Below are 11090 nucleotides of genomic sequence, written 5' to 3' on the forward strand. Positions count from 1 at the left end.
GGTGAAGGGTATAAGGAGAATTATTGATGTCTGATGCTAGTTCCAAAGCCCCCAGTAGAAGAGTTGTAGAAATTAGCAAAGGTAAGAGTTGGGGTTAGAATAGGGGGTGTCCAAATACAAATCCAGGTGCTGATCCTGGACATCCAGGCTTCATACAGTAACTCTCAAACACAGACGAAGAGGTGGTAAGAGAGTCCTGCTGGTCTCAGGGCAGGTGGTGGTGGTGAAGCTGTGGGCATGGAAGGTGGGAGGGACACAGACTCCTGGATCCACCATGCATACGTTCTGATGGAAGCACGGAGTGGGGGCAAAACAGCATGTAATCTGGGGCACCCGGTGCTTAGTATTCCCTCTTGGCCCTGGAGACTGGGGGAAGGCAGGACTGACATTCCAAACTCATCTTGATTTCTGCCATGTCTAAACTCTGTGTCCTTGGGCAAGTTATTTAACCTTACTGAGCCAGTTTTATAATCCATCAAGTGGCCCAGTAATACCTATCTCACATGGTCGTTGCAGAGCTTAAAATTAGATAACATCCAGAAAGCATCTAGAAGATAGAGCCCAACATGTGATGGGTGCTTCCTGCTATCAGGCCCATGGCCTGTGGCTCAGTTACACACATCTGAGTTGAGATCTGCCTGTCACTAAGGGTATGACCTGGGGCTAGTTATTTAACCTACCTGAACTTCAGTGTCTTACATGTGACATTGGGAGAACACTACCAAGTGCACTGGTCTCCTAGAAAGAATAAATGGAAGCATAATGTGATGAGCTGAGAAGTTTTGCCTTCTCTTGGCTGGAAGAATCCCAGGATGGAAGCTGCAGTCTTCTGTTACCTAAAGGTCTGGTGCAACCTACCATTACTTCCAGTGTAGTCTATCGATCACGCAGATGAGTCCTGGTACCACATGGGAGGAAGCTATGCAAAGGTGTGATCATTGGCTGGAAGAGGGGACAAAGCATAAGAAATCAAATTCCTCCTTCCTTCCCCTAACAACTTCTTAGGTCAATCAGAAGGCCTCTGTATTCTAGACTCCCCTGTACCAGGGAGAATTAAGAAAAAATTTTTTAATGTTTATCTTTGAGAGACAGAGAGAGAGATATAGAGAGAGGGAGAGAGGGAGGGAGGGAGGGAGGGAGGGAGGGAGGGAGGGAGAGAGAGAGAGAGAGAGGGAGAGAGGGAGAGAGAGAGAGAGAGAGGGAGAGAGAGAGAGAGAGAGGGAGAGAGAGAGAGAAAGGGAGAGAGGGAGGGAGGGAGAGGGAGAGGGAGGGAGGGAGAGGGAGGGAGAGGGAGGGAGGGAGAGGGAGGGAGAGGGAGGGAGAGGGAGGGAGAGGGAGGGAGAGGGAGGGAGAGGGAGGGAGAGGGAGGGAGGGAGAGGGAGGGAGAGGGAGGGAGAGGGAGGGAGAGGGAGGGAGAGGGAGGGAGAGGGAGGGAGAGGGAGGGAGAGGGAGGGAGAGGGAGGGAGAGGGAGGGAGAGGGAGAGAGAGGGAGGGAGAGGGAGAGAGAGGGAGAGAGAGGGAGAGAGAGGGAGAGAGAGGGAGAGAGAGGGAGAGAGAGGGAGAGAGAGGGAGAGAGGCAGGCAGAGTGTGAGTGGGGGAGGGACAGAGAGACAGAGTGAGACACAGCATGTGAAACAAGCTCTAGACTCTGAGCTGTCAGCACAGAGCCCGACATGGGACTCAAACCCACAAAGCGCAAGATCATGACCTGAGCTGAAGTCAGACACTTCCCAGGTACCACCCAAGGTGCCTTAGGAAATCCTTAAGGTACGATCAGAGATGCTACTCAGGCCTTTGGGAGGCTAGAGCCCACAAATGGGTAAGGTGGCATCATGCTGAACTGGATGGCTACAGAGACTGGAGTTTGGTGTTGACATTGGGCTAGGAGTAGCCCCAACCCAGGAAAAGAGAGGTTGAATTCCCTGAGATGGGAGACAGAGGCGGCCCAGGGTCTGAAAGGAGAGGGCAGAGGCCCAGGTGGCTGCTAAGGCAGACCTAGGGACGTGAAAGAATGCCCCTGGGACAAAGCCTTCAGTCTTCATTTCTGTTTCCAGTCCTGCCAACTGGTGGCCCTTTCTGCAGCCTGCAAGTCCAGGATACCCCGTCATATGTAGCACAAGCAGGGTACATTTCCCCCCCATCTTGTTCTTGGCTCAGAGTTTAGCAACCCGCCTGTTCCTGACGCTATTAGATAGCTAGGACATCAAGGTCATTTTGCACACAGGTGTCCCTGGAGGTTGCTTCACCCTTTCCGCATGGGGTGGTGCAGCTGCCTTGCCAAACACTGTGGATGGCTGTAATGAAGTCACCCTGCACCTGAGGTGTCATAATTCACTTTGCCTTCATCCCAGCCTCCAAACCTTCAACTCTTGCCTTCGACTCATTCCTTGGTGCCTTAGAATCAACCATTCAGCTAGAACTGAATTTGTTTTAGAATTAGTTTTTTTTCCCCTGTATAATGGGAATAGTTTCCATGGCATAGGATTGTTGTAACTCACAGGGATAACACAGAGCTTTGAAATGGTCATGGCAATTAGCAGATGTTAAATGAATGGCAGAGGTGGTTGTGGATAGAACTGGTAAAACTATTATTAATGGGAACACTACTACAATAGATAAAGCTGTGGCTGGCCCAGATTTAACCAGTCCTACAGTCCTAAAAATGGTATTATGCCCCTGGCTTTGCCACAGTGGGTTAATGTCACCACTCTCTGACTTTGTTTCCCTGTCTCTCAAATGGGGAGAGTTCCACCCATTTCAGAAAATGCCCTTGCATCTCTAAAGGTCCTTAGAGAACATCTGGTCCACTCTTTCTCCTCTGTACCCCACTTTACAGAGGCAAAATCTGAGGCCCAGAATGTAAAGCAGCCTACCTAATTCATACAATGAATACTATTTCTAAATCCACATAGGCTTGGTTTAATCTTTGCTTTGTTTCCTGGTGTGAGTTGGGAGGACTGGGGTTGGGGAAAGGGCAAGTGATCTAGAAATGTAACACTCTCTTTACTGGAGAGGCTTTTGATTTACTGGGAAAACAAGATAAATTCATGTAAAAACACAACAAAAAAACCAAAGTTTAAAAATGAGAGAATGTATAACAAGTTCTCTGAAAAATATAAGATACTTGTACAGACAAATTGTGGTACCCTGCCTCCAAGATGGCCCCCAATGATCATACCTTTGCATAGCTTCCTCCCATGTGGTACCAGGACTCATCTGCGTGATCGATAGACTACACTGGAAGTAATGGTAGGTTGCACCAGACCTTTAGGTAACAGAAGACTGCAGCTTCCATCCTGGGATCTTTCTGTACCACTTGCCCTCAAGAAAGCCAAATGCTGTGTCACGAGGACATTCATGAAGTGATAGAGAAGCCTATATGGTGAGGTACCCAGTCAATAGCCAGAGAAGAACTGAGTCCTAATAATAACCACATCCTAGGAGTGAGCAGGTGCACCAGCTCTGGACACAGGCCCAGGTGACAGCTTGAGAGCAACCTCATGAGAGATCCTGAGCCAGAACGCTAATCTTGCCTGGATTCTTGTCCCAACAGAAACAGTGAGATAACATGAATGTGTCGTTGCAAGGGGCTCAATTTGGGGTAATTTGTTACGCAGCAATAGATTGCTAACACATAAACACAGATCATCATCATTCTCCATAGAGTACTTACTGTGTGCCAGCCCTGTGCTCCCCAAAGAATAGGTAGCAAAAACACAGGACAGAAGCTCCAGCTAGGAATTTTGACAGCATTGGGCTGAGATTGGTACCTTGGGGAAAGGTAAGCCATACTGATGGCAAAAACGCAGAACCCTCAAGAGAGCTGACCAAAGTCAAGCCACGATTTCTTCCCCAAAGTGAGATCACAAGGCTCATCTGTGTGCCTATATGGATGTATGTGAGAGAAAACTCGCACACTCACACGAATATTGTGAAGGGGGTAGGGCTCTAAGTCGTGGCTGCCTTCCATGTGGCCTTTCGAAGGAGGCAGATTCTTAAAGGTTGCCAACAACTGGTAGGAATGAAATGCCTTCTGTGGAGTAGGACCTTCAGCTACTCCTATTTGGAAAAGTCTGGCTGCTTCTGTGAACCAGGTTTGAGTCCTACATCCTACCTACATCAATATGGTGTGAAGTCAAGTCACTCTCTTATCCATTTCCAAAATGGGCAAGGCAGCTTTTCTACATTCCCAAAAGGATGCAGTAAAGGTAAGACGAGAAAATGCTTTGCCAACTATAAAGCAGTACGATAATGAGCAAAGTGAGATCTTGTATATGTGGGCCCAAGAGCCGGCCTGGCTCAGCACATCAAGTTAACAAATGGTAGTGTTCTTTTCCTATGGACAGGCTGACCTCTGGAAACAAGAGGAAGAAGTAAAATCATGGCGGCAGGTGTTTCCGGACTTTTGGCTTGTGCCCACTTGTCACTTTCCTCCCAGGGAGCCATCTGTGCCCTAAAGCATCCCCACGTCCCCCACTCCTCCACCCAGGACTCACCAAGTGGATAGAGGAGACCTCTCTGCAGCTCTGCTTTGTTCAGAACAGGCAGGATATGGATTCCAAAGCAGGGGGCAACAGGGAGGGAAGGGTTTGACCTTGCTCTCACTAGGATCTGAGGAAGCTCAACTGCCTGAGGGCTGGGAATGGGTGATAACAACCAGCAACACTGAAGGGGTAGGGAAAACACATGCCTAGTTTCCTTTTATCCATCTGCCTAGGGCCTGGGCATTGATTTCCATTTCCAACTCTAGGATTAATGGGACAAGGCAATACACATCTGCACACAGGCATGATTGTCCCCAAGAAAAGGAGAGGAGGTCTGTTCCAGGCTGAATTGTGTCCCCCGCAAAAGATGTTGAAGTCTTTACCTCCAGAATCTGTCAATGTGGGAGAGAGAACAGAGTCTTCTGCTTGTATTTCAAGTCTTCCAAGAACGGACTGGATCGGGCGGAGGTCAAGTGTCCCTTTTAGCACCAGACATCCCTACAGGTCACAGAATTTCAGTTTTGTACACTTGCTTATGGTGTCCCTGGGTGTGAGCTGAGGATGCAAGTTAGTAGGTTCATTTCTACAGGGGCCAAAATACTGTGTTCCAGACACACAGCTCTCTTTGGGTAAGCGTGTCTAGCTCCAAAGCCCAAGTCTAGACTATCTGTCTGCAAGAAAAATGAAAGGAATGCATTTTTGTGTGTGTGTAAATAGGCCCGTGTACGTATATGGGGAGGGGGGAATTTCCCCTCATTTGCTAATTGGACAGTGGGCAGTTGATGAGGACTATATTCTCTGCCAAGGTCTTGGTGTACATAATTTTGCCTTGCAGGTTTTAAATCCATACAACTTAAATAGGTCAGGAAAAATAGTGAAAAAGTTTGTAATGGGCAAAAGGATGATTAAGTGTCCTTAGGAAAGAATGTTAGCTATTTAGATGAATTCTCCAGGGCTATCTGATTCTGAGGCCGTCCTACCTTTCATTGTCTCTGACTATTTTGCAATTCTGTAGAGCTAGAAGCTAACTCCTGCACAGTCTAACAGGATGCAAATGACACTTGCTTATAGAAATGCAAAGATTGGGGAATGAAGATACAATGGATACTCAACACTTGTAACTTTTAGCATATTCTGGTAACACTTCATTCTAGAAAGAAAAAAATAAGCCCCCCTTCCTTTTCTTTGAGAGAAAAGAAATTTAATTCCCTTCAAGGAATGGGAGGGGGTCCTTGAGATAGCCAGCTAATCAAGAGTCATAGTCATTGAGGAAGGGTGGAGGGGAGTCTTATTTCAGAGTAAGTGAGATGAAGGTGGTCCTTTAGGTAGCCTTTTCCAGGAACACTGGGTTCATATAAATGTCAACACGGTCAATTTACAGCAGAATGAAACACTAAGGAAAACCTCTATCTCTTGTATTTAAATTACAATAAATCCAAACTTTGGACCTAACATAGCTGGAATAGCATCCACCATAATACAAACTTACCATTGTCGGAAGACAGGTAAAAGATTGAAAAATATCTACATCATGAATTTAGAGTCACTCATTGCTATTTTCCCATAAATTTCGAAGTCCTTTGATATAAAAGGTACCAAAAGTGTTAATTGACCAATAGCTTTAAAGCACATGACTTCTATAAAGCTTGGAATGTTTCAAATTTTGAATTGATTTTCCATGTTGATAGAAAAGCCTTGTGTTTTATGGGCAATTTTTGCTTAATTCAAGATCTTTTACCTTTTGTAAAATATTTTTCAGCTTCTCCTAATTTATTTAGAGAGAAAGAGAGACAGAGGCAGACAGAGAATCCCAGGAAGGCTCCACATTGTCAGCACAGAGCCCAATGTGGGGGTCCATCTCGGGAACGATGAGATCGTGACCTGAGCCCAGATCAAGAGTTGGATGTTTTAGCTGACTGAGCCCCCCAGGCAGACTTCATCCTCCCAATTTTTAAACAAAGTTTCCATAACTGAATTTTTTTTTTTTTACCATTTCTCCATGTAAAAATATTTGTATAGAAAACCCTAAACGCTCTACCAAAAAGCTATTAGAATAAATGAATTTGGTGACGTCACAGGATAGAAAATTAATATACAGAAATTTGTTGCATTCTTTACACTAGTAACAAACTAGCAGAAGGAGCAATTAAGAAAAAAAATCCTGGGGCGCAGGGGTGGCTCAGTTCATTAAACATCCAACTTGGCTCAGGGCATGATCTCCTTGTTTTGTAAATTCAGGCCCCTCATCGGGCTCTGCACTGCCATCACACCGCCTGCTTGGGATTCTCTTATCTGCTCCTTCCCCATTTGTGCACTTACGTGCAAGCCCTCTCTCTCAATAAATAAACTTAAAAAAAAAAAAAGAGAGAGAGAGAACACCGTTTACAATTGCATCAAAAAGAACAAAATACTTATGAATAAATTTAACCAAGAAAGTAAAAGATCTACATTCTGGAAACTATAAAGCACCGATGAACAGTAATTGAAGATGACACACACAAATGGAGAGATACTCTGTGCTCGTGGATTCGAAGGATTAATATTGTCAGAATAGGCATACTACCCACAGCAGTCTATGGATTCAATATAATCCCTATCAAAATACCAATAGTATTTTTCACAGAACTAGAGTGATACTAAAATGTGTATAAAACCACAAAAGATAAAGAAACTTAAATTTTAAAAAAGGGGTAGGCGCCTGGATGGCTTAAGTCAGTTAAGACTCTGACTCCTGGTTTCAGCTCAGGTCATGATCTCAGGGTTTGTGAGTTTGAGTTCTATGTCAGGCTCTGTGCTGACAGTGTTGAGCCTGGTTGGGATTCTTTCTTTCTCTCTCCCTCTCTCTGCCCCTCCCCTGCTAGGGCTCTCAAAATCAAAACATAAGCTTAAACACACACACACACACACACACACACACACACACCACCACCACCACCACCACACACACACACAAATAGCCAAAGCCATCTTGTAAAAAAAAAAAAAACAAAAAACAAAAAACAAGCTGAAGCATGTTCTCTGATTTCAAGTTATACTATAAAGTTGTAGAAATCCAAACAGTATGGTCCTGGCAGAAAAATATATCCATGGAACAGAACAGAGAGCCCAGAAACAAACCGAGGCTACATGGGCAATTCATCTACAACAGAGGAGGCAAGAATAAAGAGTGGGGGAAAATGGTCTCTGCAATAAATGGTTGTGCTGGGAAAACTGAACAGCTACGTGCAAAAGAAGGAAACCTGGCCAGTTACCACAGAGTAACTGAGCTCAGCCTGGACAGGGGCACACACACAGTGCATTTGGGCCACAGTTTGAGGAAGTCACATGTTTTATCATGGGCTACAAGGAAACCTGCTTGACTCTTACCCTCGAAGTAGATACTATTTTTTTTTTAATTTTTTTTTTAACGTTTATTTATTTTTGAGACAGAGAGAGACCGAGCATGAATGGGGGAGGGTCAGAGAGAGGGAAACACAGAATCTGAAACAGGCTCCAGGCTCCGAGCTATCAGCACAGAGCCCGACGCGGGGCTTGAACTCACCAACCGCGAGATCATGACCTGAGCTGAAGTCAGAGGCTTAACTGACTGAGCCACCCAGGTGCCCCAATACTATTTCTATTATGCTACGTGATTAAAACATTTTCCTTGGACTTAGAGATGCTCTATTTTATAAGGCTGTCTGCTCGGCAAACATTAAGTTTGTTTGAAAAGTGGTTGATGTCAGGATGCCTGGGTGGCTTAGTTGGTTAAGCATCTGACTTCAGGTCAGGTCAGATCTCATAGTTCCTGAGTTCAAGCCCCCTGTCAGGCTCTGTGCTGACAGCTCAGAGCCTGGAGCCTGCTTCAGATTCTTTGTCTCTCTCTCTCTCTCTCTCTCTCTCTCTCTCTGCCCCTCCCCTGCTTGTGTTCTGTCTCTCTCTCTCTCAAAAATAAACACAAAAAAATTTTAAAAAGAAAATAAAGGGACACCAGGGTGGCTCAGTTGGTTAAGCATCCCACTTTGGCTCAGGTCATGATCTCACGGTTTGTAGGTTCAGGCCCCACATCAGGCTCCATGCTGACAGCTCTGAGCCTGGAGACTGCGTCAGACTCTGTATCTCCCTCTCTCTCTGCCCCTTGCCCACTCATGCTCTTTCTCTCTCAAAAATTAATAAACATTAAAAAAAAAAAAAGAAAGAAAAAAAGAAAATTGGTTGATGTCCCTGCTCACATGATGTGCAGAAATCCAAGAGACCCAAAGAATCGTCCCCTTAGACATGACTCCTTTAAATATTCCAGCACACGTACTCTCATGTACAGTTACCCTATCCTCCTCACAAGAAATTTGACACTGATTTCCTAATTTCTTAATTCCAACAATCCATTAATATCAAGTCCATGTTAAAATTTCTCCCATTACCCCAACCATCTATTTTGTGGATTAGAGAAAAAGCCAACCAGAATCATTTCAAGTTTAACAACTATATTTGGTTGTTTTGTCTCTTTAGTATCTCTGTCCAGTACAGCCCCTTCTCTTAAAAAAAAAAAAAAAAAAAAAAAAAAAAAAAAAAAAAAAAGCCTCACATTCTGAATTTGTCTGATTGCCTCCTTGTAAGATCATTTAACCTGCCCCTCTCTCCTACATGTTTCTGGTAAGTTAGAAATTGAATCAATGGGCACCTGTCTGGCTCAGTAGGTAAAGCACAGGACTCTTGAGCTCAGGATTTTAAGTTTGAGCCCCACTTCGGGTAGAGATATTACTTAAAAAAAAATTAAATCTTAAAAAAAAGAAATGGAGACTAAATAATATTCAGATTAATCCATCTTGGCAAAAGTACTTCCTCGGTGACATTTATTTTAAATGCAGTGAGAGTGCATCAGATCAATAGGTATATACTCTCAGGGGGTTTTGCTACTAGTAATATTAAGTTTGACTACTTGGGGGGCACCTGGGTGGCTCCAGTAGGTTAAGCGTCCAACTTCGGCTAAGGTCATGACCTCGTGGTCTGTGGGCTGGAGCCCTGCATTGGGCTCTGTGCTAACAGCATGGAGCCCACTTTGGATCTTCTGTCTCCCTCTCGGTCTTTGCCTCTCTTGTGTTCTTCTCTCAAAAATAACCATTAAAAAAAAAAAAGTTTGCCTACTTGGATAAACATGACAACTGCATGATCTCTCCTTCCAAGAGACCATCTTCCCTAAGAAGCTTGTAAGAAATCTGGGATGTAATCCTTTTGGCATCAAGAAAATCGGGGGCACCTGGGTGGCTCACTCAGTCAAGTGTCTGACTTTGGCTCAGGTCATGGTCTCTTGGTCTGTGGGTTCGAACACTGTGTTGGGTCTGTGCTGACAGTTGAGAGCCTGAAGCCCGTTTCAGATTCCGCGCGTGTGTGTGTGTGCACGCACGCCCCTCCCCAGTTCACACTCGTCTCTCTCAAACATTTCAAAAAATTAAAAAAACAAAACACCCATTCCTGTAATAGGTTGGACATCTATCAATGATTCTTCCCTGAATGAATTATTACACTGGGGCTAGGCTTCCCTACTAATCATCAAAGCCAAGCTTTTAAAATTTAAAAAAAAAAAGGGGGGGGGGAGGGGGGAGAATGAGAAGAAGGGATTTAAGAATCAGCAACAAGTCTCTTCCTATAAAAATGCCAGCCTCTTAAAATTGATCATGGTGGCTCTCAAGATTGCCTTTAGGAACACCAATCAAGAATTTTATTCTGTAATTAAAGGTCTCCAGGATCCATCCTTGGACACTAATGGAAAGATGACAGAACAAAGAGGAAGAAAAGGAAGGGAAAGAGGGAAAAGCACATCAGGGAATGTTTCAAATTTGAACAAGCTATATACTTAAAGAGCTACCCTTTTGTATGGTGGAGGTAAAAAATAATCAGCAGATACTCCAACTACTAAGCAAATGTTTGAGGACTAAGTATTTATATAGTCTCAGTGTGCATTCCAAGTTACTTACCAATTTAATATGAAAAGTATAACTTTGAAGTTGAGCACACAGACCGTCCTTAACCAAGCCATCAAAGTTAACATGGCCAATAGGACAAAACAACAGCAGGTGTCTCCTGCTGTGACCTCACCTCCCTGATATTCCTACCCAAAATGCCAACTCTGGATTTAGTTGGGCAAAGCCAAGTTCAGAGGCATGCTGGGCTAACTCTCCTGTGCTCTTAAACATTCAGGTTGGGGTGCCTGGGGAGCTCAGCAGGTTAGACATCCAACTCTTAATTTTGGCTCCTGTCATGATCTCACGGTTCATGAGACTGAGCCCCACATAGGGCTCTGTGCTCACAGTGTGGAGCCTGCTTGGGATTCTCTCTTGCTCCCTCTCTCACTCTCTCTCCCCCTGCCCCATTCATTCTCCCTCTGTCTCAAAATAAACACTTCTTTAAAAAATGTTAAGGTCGAGAGGCACCTAGGTGACTCAGTCAGTTGAGCGTCCAACTTCGACTCAGGTCATTATCTTACAGTTCGGGAGTTCAAGCCCCATGTCAGGCAAGTCAGGCTGTGTGCTGACAGCTCAGAGCCTGGAGCCTGTTTTGTATTTTGTGCCTTCCTCTCTCTCTGCCCCTCCCCTGCTAGCTAGCACTCTCTCAAAAAAAATAAGAATT

The sequence above is a fragment of the Neofelis nebulosa genome, chromosome 12 (assembly GCF_028018385.1).
Source record: "Neofelis nebulosa isolate mNeoNeb1 chromosome 12, mNeoNeb1.pri, whole genome shotgun sequence".
NCBI classification, from domain to species: Eukaryota; Metazoa; Chordata; class Mammalia; order Carnivora; family Felidae; genus Neofelis; species Neofelis nebulosa.